This window comes from Rhipicephalus microplus, chromosome X (genome assembly GCF_043290135.1).
Source record: "Rhipicephalus microplus isolate Deutch F79 chromosome X, USDA_Rmic, whole genome shotgun sequence".
In the NCBI taxonomy this organism is placed as follows: Eukaryota; Metazoa; Arthropoda; class Arachnida; order Ixodida; family Ixodidae; genus Rhipicephalus; species Rhipicephalus microplus.
In genome coordinates, this window is record NC_134710.1 from 298,905,271 (window position 1) to 298,919,485 (window position 14,215).

Consider the following 14,215-nt stretch of genomic DNA (forward strand, 5'->3'; position numbering starts at 1 on the left):
TCAGCTAATGAATGTTCGACACAGTTAAGATGGTCCTTTCCGTAGGCGGCATGAAAAGCGTGTCATTTAGATGAAATGAGGGGGCAAGATTGTTGGGGTGACAGAAATATTGTTTCCAGGACGACCGCAATTGCTTCGACGGCAGTCTGCCCCTGTTTAATGTACAGGCTAAATAAAAAAAATACTGATGCCATCATTTGTGTCCTTGCATTTTGTTCTTCAGCATGGTATTTAAGCTGCCTAGACAACCACTAGAATCAACGATAGATGAGCTAAGATAGGACGGGAAGCCTTGCTTTATTGAATAGAAATGTATTTAAAATGTGTATTTGAGAACTATGGAAACAGCACAAAACAACCGAACACGACTGCAGCGGGGTAATTCAAGCAATGGATGCTTTTCTTCATTTTTCACACTTCCATAAACACACCTCAAAATTACCTTTTAGTTAAATATTCATTATTATCATTATTAATGTAATTTTATTATTATTATTAATATTGTTGTTGTTGTTGTTGTTGTTGTTGTTGTTTTTTAAAATTAAATGATGGAGTGTGGCGTCGTATGCGCATTCATTTCGGAGGTGACGTGGCTAAATAGTTCTTTTTCTGAGACAAAACTGACACTCTTTGAAATTGGGAACATCTTCGCGGCTGGTGTTCAAGTAATCATTCCCTTCGAGAACAGCAGTACTTGCCGCAAATTGTAGATGAACACCAAGAATAAGAAGGATGTTTTTGCAGAGCCAATAAGCAAGCAGTGGGATTCGCACTCTCCCTCTTTGGGTTCGTTAGCAACTCTGGTATGTAAGGAGCCGAATTATTTGGTTTAAGCATTGACGATCAGCACACCGCTTTACAACGAGAAAGTCCTTTTTTTATGTGAAAGTATGCGTGAATCCCATGCCTATATGAACCAAGTAGGTCGGACGCGGATTCTTAAGCCTATTGTTCGTTAGGGTGGCTTGGGGCGGACTGGTTGCCTTCCCTAATAACCTGTCGAACACCAGGCTCGTGGTTAATATTTCCAAGGAACCTCGAGTAAGCGTTTATTTATCTGTTAAAGTGGACCTTGTAGAAGAATTGAAAGTCATCCGAAAATAAAGGTTTCCCCCTTCTCTTTTAATGCCTTGAAACTGGCTACAGAAGGACTGCGTGAGTAGCCCATTCAAATCTTTGCACATAATAGATGTTTTGGTTAGTTATTGGAAGCTCTCGTTTCAATTTGTGTTTATGTTATCGACTGTGAAAATAACACGAAACGTTATGCGTCTAATAACAATGTGAGGTTTTGTAGCTGCTCGAGCAAATGTAGGCACTGCAGCGCACGTATATGAAATATATAAGCGATCCTGTTGACTATCTATTCGATGATAAGAGTTCATGCTAGGGAATTGTACGCATGATGGAGTGCCTGCGAGAGTGCTATAAGGAAGGAACTTGCCCCCGTTTTCATGTATAATCACAACGTAAATGTTGTGGACAACCATTAAGGTCCACGTGTCTCCACACAGGTGCTCTATCGCGTGATGTACATTTAGGCTCTAATGTAAGATGACATAACATACGCAACGCCCAAAGTCAACGTGCATTTCACAGCCTATTACACACGTACGACTCCGTGACGATGCACCGTTTCAGCGATCTCATTTAGCCCTTTGTCTCTCGTGTGCTTTTTGGCAACCTCTATCGCTATTGGCTCCATAACTACTCTATAGCTATTTGCTGCGCATTCAGGCAATGCCTAATGCTTAGATGGTCACAGTTTTTGGAGACAATAATGAGAATCGGACCCTGCTCATACGCTCATTAGGAAGAGCACGTCGTTACTGAGATCTTCAAGAGGAAAAAGATAGGCTGTACAACGCGGAAACTTTGCTCCCGAGTTCTTCTTTCCCACGGTATGGCTTTCGTAGGACGTGACTGCGCTTCAATGAAGCGTTATTTTTTTCTCGGAAGCAGTAATAGGTTACAGCAGTCTCAGTCATTGATATTGCACCAGCGTAATTGTAATTTCTTTCTCAGCAAGATTGAACAATGGGCACGGCACAGGTAGGCAGATTTTTATGCGGGAAGTTTCAGCCAGAAAACGTATTAAGTTGTTTTACAGCGAAAGCTGTTATAAGTTTACAACACGGGTCACGCATGCGGCCGTAGTTTTCCGCCACCGCCGCCACCGGTGTCCGTAACCAATATCGCACGAAATAAGAAAAAAAACTTAAACGAAAACACAAAAGATTCGAAACTCGATCGACTGCTTGCCAGACCAGTATTCTATCGCTGAGCACTCCGGTGCGTGGAACTCGTTCTCAAACTTGCCTTAAGAAGGCTTGATGTTGAGAAAGAAATCCCGTTAATATGAGTAATAACGCGTTTTAGCACAGCAAAGGAACAACCAGGTGTCACACAACGTGAAGTGCGTAACGAGATGGTCATCTATTGATGCCACCTGTTACAAAAGCTTGTTGTTCATCACCTAATAACTGTGACACATACCCACTTCAGCTGTGATTCTTCATATTCCTCAGTCACTGCATGAAACACAAAATTCGTGGCAAGTGTTTAGCAGATTCCATGCTTCTCCGAAGAATGACAAAGGATACCATATCTAGTGAATGCCAGCCTACTACACATAAATTGTGAATATTTATGGCGCAGTGGGTACCCAGCAAGTGGGCTTCAAGTATTTACTGAAGAAGTGTTTAGAAAAGGCTCTGAAAGGCCATTTTTTCAGGTTACTATATCTCTCTTCGTGCTTTCGCTGTGAGTGTGCGGCTCGTTGCACGCAGGCCACGATATTTCTAAGTGACCTCCACTATACCATTTATTAGCCGGTATAAGATATGAAGTTGTTTTGTTTTCTTTAGCTTTCGTATCTTCTTTTTCTTGTTGTAACCGTAAGTGCAAAATAATGCGGTTTGCACAGTGCAGCATACATTTTCTCTATTCTGACTGACTCAAGCTGTATACCTGTACTTCATTTACCCCTTCTTGGCACTTATTTTGTTAACTCGTATTGTTTCTTAATTTTTTATTTTACCACATTATTGAAAAATAAAAGAACCAGCTGTCCTGCGCATTCATTCCTCTCCCCTCCCCACCTTTTTGCTAACGGAGTAGAAAAAAAATAGTGATGCACTTGTTTAGTGACACAAAATTTTCAAGCTCGAGGTGTTTGTGGTGTTCTATTCCCGAACCTGCATGCGTACCTATGAGTGAGTATTAGCGGCGTACTCAGCCTTCATCATATTTTAATGCGGCTTCGCAGTACGTCCATCCGTGGGTCATCTGAAGAAGAAGAAGAAGAAGATTTTATTGTGTTAAATGAAGAAGAATACATGTGCATGATATACAGAAAGAGGTCCCATAGTCAGAGACTGCAAGGGGACCTCTTGTACAATGTAGAATTGATAATGATTGTGATGTACATAGCAGGGAGACAGAGCTACAGTAAAATGCAATTGAAACAAATAAAGTAAGAATATACCCTTGTAATATCACAGAAACAAAAAGTAAGAATAACGTGCTAACTTCAATGACAAATGATTACAGAACACAACTCACAATGAACAGGAATCAAACAGGCTAGTTAGTTGACATGATATGATTTTTTAACTTCGATTTAATTTCCTTCAGGGATCGACATACTTTAATGTCGAAAGGCAAACTATTCCAAAAAGAAATTCCGGAAAAATGAATGGTTTGTTTGCCATAATTGGTGCGAACTTTTGGCAGTAGAAAGTTATTGTTAAGGGCAAACCTAGTGACATTGTTATTTGAGAGAATGGTAGTGAAATGTGGAAGTTGGTTATTTATAGTTCTATACATGTAAATACCAAGGTTATATTTAACTAGCTCAGATACAGTTAATATATTGTTTTCGTGAAGTAGTGACTTAGCGTTAGAGAGATATGGGCTTGATGTGAGAATTCTTATCGCTTGGTTTTGAATTGTCTGAACTGAAGTAAGATGAGTGGTGTATGTGTTGCCCCATGAAGTAATACAGTAAGAAATGTGCGAATGAACAAAAGAAAAATACAGTGACATAAGGATTGATGGATTGAAATAAAGACGAGATTTAATCAGTAGTCGAATGCCATACGTCATTTTTTTCCTAATATATGCAACATGTCGGTGATATTTCAAGTTACTGTCGAGTTCAACGCCTAGGAATCTACAGCCGTCGCTCACAGGGATGTCATTGCGCGCAATTATAACAGGAGGGATAGAAGGCAAGAGTTTTTGTGGTGAATAGAAGACAACAAATTTTGTCTTAGACGTGTTAATTTCTAACATGTTATTACTGCACCACCGATTGAGCTGTGCCAGATCAAAGTTTAGTTTTCCAGTTAAGGATGTAATACTGCTATCAGAGTTAAAAATTGTGGTGTCGTCGGCGTATAATATACAACTGGATGAAGAAAGGCTTTTCGGCAAATCGTTAATATAAAGTAAAAACAAAAGGGGCCCCAGAATGGACCCCTGGGGTACACCAATATTAGTTAATTTGGTTGAAGAATATGCATTAGAAATTACCACCTTCTGTGTCCTGTTGCAGAGATAACTACGCAATAATAGTAATGTTGGGCCAGTTATACCAAATGCTTCAAGTTTATTGAAAAGAATGTGATGATTGATTGAATCAAAGGCTTTAGTTAGGTCGATGAAAACACCGCCCGCATAGTAACCGTTGTCAATAGCCTTTTTTAATTGGTCAGTAAGTGAGATTAGCGCAAGGTCACTGGAGTAGCCAGAACGAAAGCCAAATTGACAAGGTGATAGTATATTAAATTTGTTTAGGTAATTTGTGAGACGTGTACAGATCAGTTTTTCAATTACTTTGCTCAAAAAGGGTAAGATGCAAATGGGGCGGTAGTTATTCAATGACGAAGCATCTCCTCTTATTCAATAACGAAGCATTTCGTGAGTTGGCAGTATTACACGAAATCTTCGTCAATGTGATGCGTTTGGTGGTTTTTCGGGCTTCTTAAAACGTCTCACCCGTGCGCAAGTATTGCCGGTGTCGCAGACCAATAAGAATGCTGGACGCATGCAACGCTACATATATATACAATGTGCACCAAATAACCCAATTCAGAGCCTAAAAATATGCCGAAGCTCTCTATCCTGCGCCCTCAACCAGATGCATTTAGCATGGAGAAAGTGATACTATTTTTTGTGTTCCACCTAATTAGGGAACAGAGTAAGCCCTATACCCGCCGGGTATTTTATGCCAAATTTATGTACTTTTCCTCCATAACCATCAAAGTTACAGTAATTATTTTACTGTTATTGTGATTATAAGATATTCATTTTCTTACTGAAGTAGAAAATGAATGTCTACTTGAAAATGAATGTTTACTTGAAAAATAAATAAATAAAATAAAATAAATAAGTGTGCCGGAAATTTATATTGCAAATTTTTCGTATTTTTCTTACTTGCGGTACCTAATTATCACCCGTTAATCGGTATTAGATGTTTTGTTAAAAAAAGTACTCTCTTACACAAGAATAATTCTGCTTCAGTATATTCTGTAGCACGTTCTTTTAATACAGGCTAAAATTTATCTTTCTAGATACTGTGGTTGCTAGGGAAAAGGTACACAAGTACAAAAAAAGAACGTTTCGAGATAACCGTGTTTAAAATAGAAAATATGAATTATTTTAAAAGTACCTCAAAATAACCGCCAATTGAAGTTTTAATAGGCACCAACCATATACTTATCATCAATATAACTTTTTTTTCAGTTGAGGTGTCTGGTTTAGCGGGCCTTCTTTGTCACCTGCTTCACAGCCCTGTCAGCAAAGCACTGTCAACGTAGGTCAAGTGCACGTAGGCCCTGCACTGTGTAGTGACCTGGTGAAATCCCAACCAAGTTCAGCACATTCACACGATTGATTGATTGATTGATTGATTGATTTGTGGGGTTTAACGTCCCAAAACCACCATATGATTCACACGAGATATATTCACACGATATTCACACGAGATTCACACGAGCACATTCACACGAGATATATTGCAATCATTAAAGGTGATTACAGCATCAAGACTGCATATGTTTCGTGTTAGGTGTGCGAGAAACACTTCTGGAGCGCGCTTCTACACGACACTGTTGAACGACTCGTTGGAGTTTTGAGTTTTCCCATATAGGGATTTTGCAATTTATTCGGGATTAGCAAGTTGGTCTTCAATTGGCTTAGCAGCCCTAAGAACAGGTGCCGGAAGGTGTTTTTTGTGAACGTATGGTTCAACATTAAACTATATAGGCTTTGTTGAAATTGTACCAGGTATCAGCGTTCTTCGGGCAGAGGCCGTGGGATGAATTGGTATCCGTCGATTTTATGTAGAAATATGTGGCTCAGGCAGCCTTTTTCATGTTCTCTAAGCTGCATATATTTATTCTAATAGCTATGACAAAATACTTATGGAACTCTGCGAACAACGCACGCAACGCGTGCTAACAACATATGCAGAAAAACGCCTGCAAAGTACTCTTACCTGCGACTAAACATTGACTCGACAGATGAAGCACTCATTGGCAGACCAAATATTCTTCCTACTGAACTTGTCAAAAAATTAGTGATCTTAATTTCGACGCGTTTTCAGCTGTCTACGGGTGCCCTCAGGTGAAGCGTATACCTAAGGGTGGTGAAGCAGGCCACCGCACAGGTTTCAAAATATGTGATCTTTGGACAGAAAAAAAAAGTCGTGCTAGGACAAACAAATGTCTGATTCTGGTTCAGAAAAGGCTGCAGATATTAAATTGCGCAGAAAGAAAAAAAAATTTTTCAATATCTCTGCTTACCCCGTCCCCTTAAATGTTAAATCAGTCAGTGTTAACTAATCAACTTCTCAAGCAATCATCATCATCATCATCAGCCTGACGACGTCCACTACAGGACAAAGGCCTCTCTCATGTTTTGCCAGTCAACTCGGTCCTTTGCTCGTGGCTGCCAATTTATACCCGCGAACTCCTTAATCTTGTCTGCCCACCTAACCTTCTGTCTCCCCCTAACCCGCTTGCTTTCTTTAAGAATCCCGTTAGTTAACCTTAATGACCAGTGGTTATCCTGTCTACTTGCTACATGCCCGGCCCATGTCCATTTCCTCTTCTTGATTTCAATGTAACAATATCCTTAACCTCGGTTTGTTCTCTAATCCACTCTGCTCTCTTCTTGTCTCTTAAAGTTACACCTACCATTTTCCTTTCCATTGCTTGCTGCCTCGTCCTCAATTTAGGCTGAACCCTATTTGTAAGTCTCCAGGTTTCTGCTCCTTAGCTAAGTACCGGCAAGATGCAGCTGTTATATACCTTCCTCTTGAGGGATAGTGGCAATCTACCTGTCATAATTTGAGTGTGCTTGCCAAATGTTCTCCACCCCATTCTTATTCTTCTAGTTACTTCAGTCCCGTGGTTCGGCTCCGCGTTTATTACCTGCCCTAAGTAGACATACTCTTTTACAACTTCAAGTGGGCTATTACCTATCTCAAAGCGCTGCTCTCTTCCGAGGTTGTTATACATTACTTTCGTTTTCTGCAGATTAATTTTAAGACCCACAGTTCTGCTCTCCTTGTCTAACTCCGTAATCATGAGTTGCAATTCGTCCCCTGAGTTACTCAGCAATACAATGTCATCGGCGAAGCGCAGGTTACTAAGTTACTCTCCATTAACTTTTATCCTTAACTGTTCCCATTCTAGGCCTCTGAAAACCTCCTGTAAGCACACGGTAAATAGCATTGGGGAGATCGTGTCCCTTTGCCTTACACCCTTCTTGGTTGGTATTCTGTTGCTTTCTTTATGAAGCACTATGGTAGTAGTTGATCCCCTGTAGATTTATTCCAGGATGTTTATGTATGCTTCATCGACACCCTGATTCCGCAGTGTCTCTATGACTGCTGATTTTTCTACTGAATCAAACGCCTTCTCGTAATCTCAAGCAATGAAGCCGGGTAAAACATTCCAACGTGAAAGCTGTAGATCACGTTGCAAACCTCAGATTTGAGATTTCCTAAATTTTTGTCGTGTAGGTGAGGGTGTTCTTTTTTTTTGCAATTTTTGATGGTGAAGAGAATGTTTGAGATCCATGTACTTAGATTTACGTGCATGATGAAGAACGCCAAGTGGTCGAAATTATCGGAACCCTTGATTAAGGTGTCTATCACAACTGTTTCATTGTTTGGTACGTTAAACCCCAAATTAAATTACTATTACCCTATCAATAATTACTTAGCATACTACAGATGTCCACTAAATGTAAAAAGAAAAAAATACCCCGTGCAAGCCTGTTTGTGCGTCTATGCATGACGTCATTGCAGTTTTTCCCAATCTTTTGTCTGCAAACGACCATAGGCCAGTTGTGCTGCGGCATTGCAGTGACTGTGGTAGTGGCTGTGCGATGAGGCACCTTTTGTCGCTGGCAGTACAAGTGATACCCGCTGCCTCTGCCTATCGATATCGCGAACCGATCCGTTGGAATCATATCGCTTGCACGCAGAATGTGAATCAGCAATGCCGAGGTCGATTCAAATAGGTCGGGAAGCGTAAGCGAAAAGCGGTTAAGAACTTAGAGCCAGCGACTTCAAAATAGAGAGTTATAGGTGCTGCGATTGTAGTTGCAGTCCTTGCGATTTATGGATGGCACGCTCGTAAGTTCTACACGCTCCATCGCGTGTTTTAACAAGCTTTTAAGTGCTCCTGTCGAAGAAATTTCGGCGTCAGCGTTGGCATTGGTGTCGGCGTGATTGGTTGTAAGCGTAAAATAATCATGCTGTGCGTTACGAGAAAATCTAGAAAGAGGCAGATAAAATATATAATAAAAATTTCTGGGCCTGAGTGAGAATCGAACCCAAGCCGCTTCGGTGTTAAGCTGGTGTTCTACCACACTGACCCTCGTCTGCTTGCAAATACTATGGAAATAACTCATTCTGCCTGTAAATGCAGTGACATAACTTTCATGCTTTACAAACGCCCACGCCATGTTCTGTATACAGGCTTCGCAGTACAACGTGTATTTTGCAGTAATATTTCATTGTGTTAGGAATCAGGTGTCAGACCATGTGATTATCATAACAACTTCATGGTTTAAAGCCGGTAACCGATTACAAAAGGACGATGGAGGCGGAAATGTTGTAGGCCCGTGTGCTCAGATTTGGGTGCACGTTAAAGAACCCCAGGTGGTCGAAATTTCGGGAGCCCTCCACTACGGCGTCTCTCATAATCATATGGTGGTTTTGGGACGTTAAACCCCACAAATCAATCAAATAATCGATTACAAAAGGAATACACGCTACACTGCGTATTTCCCTAACACCACGCAGAGGGTGTTCAGCAAGTTAGAAAACATTTCACGTACATAAATGCTCGTGGTTTCAAGCATGCTGCTGGTTACACAGAATGCAGCGATATGCGAAAGCTTTAGTGACACAGGCCACTTTCAACACTATCAATTACAATGTACTAATAAACAATGTATTGTTTTCGAATAACATCATACAATAAAGAGTATGCATTATGGGCTGGTAGTATGCTCTTATAGGAAGAGGATACCACTATTGTGCTGAACTCCAAAATGCGAAGCTTTATGGTCGGTCCCCAAATTTACAGGCGTTCTCTCAATTAATTTGGTTAGAATCAGGTCTTTGCTGAGCTCCGAGGTGTGCGCTGCGTTTCATCGTTGGTGGATGTGTTGAATACGCGCAACAACAGAGTGCTGATAACATTTAACACCGAGAGTTTGTCTAACTACCCGTTAAAATGGATGAGCTGCGGAAGGATGCAAGAGCAACACACCTACTACATATGCCGGCCACCCATATCTTCTAGATAACAAACCGGGACAACTGTTTGGCGTACTGTGCTTGCTGAATTTTCATGAATCAGTATTCCTGCGGTTCGGTTCCTTTCGTGAGCATACAGTACGTACAGTTACCCCTAGTTCGCAAAGAAGCATCCGCTTTCCACAGGGAGCGAAATTCTCCTGTCACCGAAACGCAGTAACTTTCACACTGTACGCGCACCGCACCGCCGAATTTGCCAAATAGCTATAACGCGCCATCTGCCGAGTGAACAGTCAACTACAGGGTGAGCACGGGATGGATGTCCTGTTCTCCGTATGTTATCGGTGATTGGCAACTTCAGTGCGCCCGTGAAAAGTTAGATCTTTTTGTTTTGCGCGTTTCAACGCTTTTTGAAACCATGAAGAGAAAGGCAACTACATCACAAGGTGCTCTCGATTTAACTAGCAAAGCAACATAAGCATAGGAAGTCGTGCTTATCAGTGACTCCGAACTCGTTTCTGATATCAATCTATTTCACAAGTCCTCCTTTGGCAAGCTGTCCTTGTGCTTGGTGTGGCCTTTGTCGTATAGAACGTGGTGGTTGCACACCATTTCAGTGAGCATTTTCGCTAAGCGCATGTTACTTGACTGTGACATGACCAGCGAGTCCGTACTTGGCCACCATTTTTTTCATATTGCTCGACTAGTGTTCCTATAGGTTCACGGCGAACATGTGCACATGCGCGAAAATTGGTTCGAGAGTGATCGCCGTCGAATCAGATTCGGCGTGCTTTCGGCGGCCGGAATGCTCAGTGTGAATGGGCCATTATTCCAGTTATCAGCGATTAGCTACAATTCGCATGTCTGTATACGTGACACGTAACGGAAATTTATCGAAACGTAAGAAATACATAATAAAGGTACATAATTCATAATACAGGCAGGGCCATGCACTTTTCGTACCGGTATACTGATGCTCATTGGGGGGGGGGGGGGCGAAATGGCGTTATTGTGACCATCGGATGAAACAGAATGGTCGCGATATTGGAATGCCTAAGTGACAATTCTTTCTTGTTGGGACTGAAGCACACAGGCAATGTGCACATTAGAGTAGCCTGCGAATGTGCCAAGAAAATAAGCAACGCTGACAATTTGTGAAGTAGTATTGTGCTACATCGTTTAGTTCATCTGTAGAAGAGACACCGAATGCTGAATAGAATTTTTAATACTAATCTTCCTTTTCCAACAAAGGCTGTATAAGTAAACGGTGGTACATTTAAGCACCACTGTCTAGTCCTGAGTCGATATTAGTTTAGCTAGCGTTGTCTTGAAGCACATTAGTCAAAAAAACGCTTGTTTGGTTTAGCGCGAGTTCTCAGGGTTCACAGCCCTTGAAAATCATTTCTCTATTGTATCATATTTCGTGATAGTGCCAACAAAAGAATGTTTCTTCTTTACCATACATTGCTTTATATTTTTGTTGTTGTTCCTCCAAAAACGTTAATTCTTCGCAAAGATGGTGCGAAGCCCCACGAGCACCTGATGAGCCACCATTCTCTGAACGTATATACATGAGCAGAGTCCTTCGCTACATCTATTGGTCGTGAAGCTCCACCGTAACTTTAAGGGAGAGCTTTGTGCGCTGCAAGCGGCAGCCGTGAGATCGCGTTGCATCCTCGCCAGGAGCATCGGGCAGATGGCGGCCGCGTAGCGTGGCATGTAACCACGCGTTTTAACCCGGTAGCGTTTAAGAGCTCGTGTCGCAGAAAACCAGCCGCCGGCGTCGGCCCCGTTGGTTGTGAGCGAAAAATAGTCTGTGCGTCTGTGATTGAAAAATCGAGTTACCGAGATAGCCGTGGGAGGCCGCTACTTGTCCACGCGTGCGTGCGCGATCACACTGAAAAGTTCGCGCAATCGAAAAAAACGTGCTCAAGGTCATGAGGCGCGATAGTTTCTCTGCCTTGCCACCCCTCCCTGCTTAGCTTCCAGCGCTTTAGTTGGGACGAGAAAAGAGATAATGCAATTGCACCATGCAACAAATCTTTAGTAACTCCACTCGCACTGGACGGATTCTTACACTTCCTGCGGTGTTGAATTCGTGAGGCAATAAGCTCTTCTAGTGAAATAATTCCATGGTTACTTGAAAAAGTGTTTCAGGGCCCCTTTAACGCTTTTTTTCAACGAGTGTCACAACGAAAACGAGCCCATTCGGTGATAATAGCGCGCGCTGGTCCAATATACTGTGTGCGTGTGTATGTAACAAAATATATGAATAAGTATGCACTTAGCGGTTGAAGGGTGCACTGGAGGCCGGGTTTTGCCATCGCGCTCAACTCTCAAAGGCAAAGCTTAAGGGTCCCGCAATTTTTTCATCGTATGTTTGATGTTGGGTGTCTTCTGCCTAAAAATTGGAAAGGATGCCACGTATACATGCTGCGTACCTGGCTGTTGATCTGGTCACGAGGGAAATGACGAAATAAGTGTCTATGTTCTCGCTGCCTATAGACAGCGAGCGGCAGGAAAAGTGGAAGTGCGTTATACCGCGACAAGAAATTGGTGGTTTCGCATTTGATTCTCCGCAAGTGCGTGTGTGCGAAAAGCACTTCAATGACAGTGAAATTTTTCCCTTGAACCAGTGGCTAACTAGAGGAGTTGTTGTAAAGACGCCGTACTATGTTCCGAAACTGATGCCTGACCCTTTGCCAAGGTTTTCACACAGCCTCCCGGCTTATTTGTCTGTTTCAAAAAGGTCCAAAGCTCGTCCGCAAGCATCCCTCAAAACCATCAGCTAAGCTGGAGACTATCGAGGCTGCACCAAAAATGTACATAGGCCTCTTTTATACAGCTGCCATGGATAATAAGGCAGCCTATGAAGGTGTGGCTTTTCCTCGTTGCATGCCAGTTATACAAAGGCCCAATCAGTGAAATGCTCACCGTTTTCTTTTATACAGACACTGAAATGATCAAAAGTGTATACACGCCAAACAGACGGAGCTACACACAGCTCCTCACAGTTCGAATAAATTTAATACACACATCCGTAGGTTGGAACAGACACTTCAGCGCTAAAAGTTGAAGTTAGCTATGGTGATGGCCCAAAAGAATATGCACAAAAAAAACTGCACAGGAGTTGTACAAGGGGTAAAAGCATAAAAAGGTAATTTTCAAAGTAAATTCGTCATGAGCACGAAAAAATATTTTTTGCGTCACATGCATGTTGACGCAGCCGGCGCGGGCCTCGGTAATTTTCATGTTTGATGAGGCATAACAGGCTTTTGGCTTAACAGTAAAAACAATAAAAATTGACAGGGAAAACTCGGCTTGAGTAAGCTACACAGCAGAGTTAAAGACTGAGAAACTACACTGCATGGCCACACGAACTTCTGACACGCTACGGCACCGTAGTGATAAATTAACGCAAAACAAAACAAGGCAACCACGCAAAAGCTGTATGCAGTATTGCTTAATCCTCGTCAATTGCTAACATAAAAGCACCGATTCATTCAGACTGGAGGTCAGTTCAATAAATACGAGGCCCTTCCACGACGCGTTGGGATCTACCAGAGTTCTTAAAAAACTCTGAATTGTCCAAAAGTTTCCACCAGATTGTTCAGGAAAAAAAAGAAGCATGCTTGAACAGTGGTAGCATATCTGACAGTTGAAGCAGCATGCGCTTTTGCCATCGAATTTATAGCTTCGAGGCCCCACTCGACGCTGAATTTCACTGTATTAGAGCTTCTCAAAATTTTCTTGAGGGTAACATCACTTTGAATATCTAATCAATTGTCATGGGTACAGTTAATTACGTTTAGCAGCTCCAACGCCTGCCATACCATTGCAGCGCCGGGCCGCTCCGATGCCCTCGCGCTGGTGATGGCGCCCCTAGTGGTTGCTCCTGTACCTATAGCGAACCTCCACCGAAGCTGCATGTCCAGTAAAAGCACGGAAGGACTCTAGTATATGTTTCAATAGAAGCTGCGCTGAAAGAGACATATACCTCGGCAATGCAAGCATGGCGCACCAGCGGGCATTTAACGTGGTACCTTTTTGTATTTCGTGGGCATATGTAGTAACTACAATAACTTAACCATCTAATAGATAAAAAACTAGAAACTTTTCAGTCGGTTGTTTTACAAACAAACCTACAACTTCTTCATGGGAAGATTTGAAGCTGCTTTGTTGCTGCAAAAGATAGATAAATATTTGCCTTATTAGGACATTAACAGGAACACACACAAAAAAACGTAGATCTCACGTATAGTAGGAATCGGTGACATGTGAAGCGGGAATGAGAAAGGTTGAACTGTCACATTAAAGTGAGCACAACGTTACGAGGCGCGAATTATTATGCCGTACACGATACCCTTGTGTTGATTATCATGTTTGTGCCTCGCATTTGTGTTCATCGTTTATTCACGTCACGTTATACCAAAA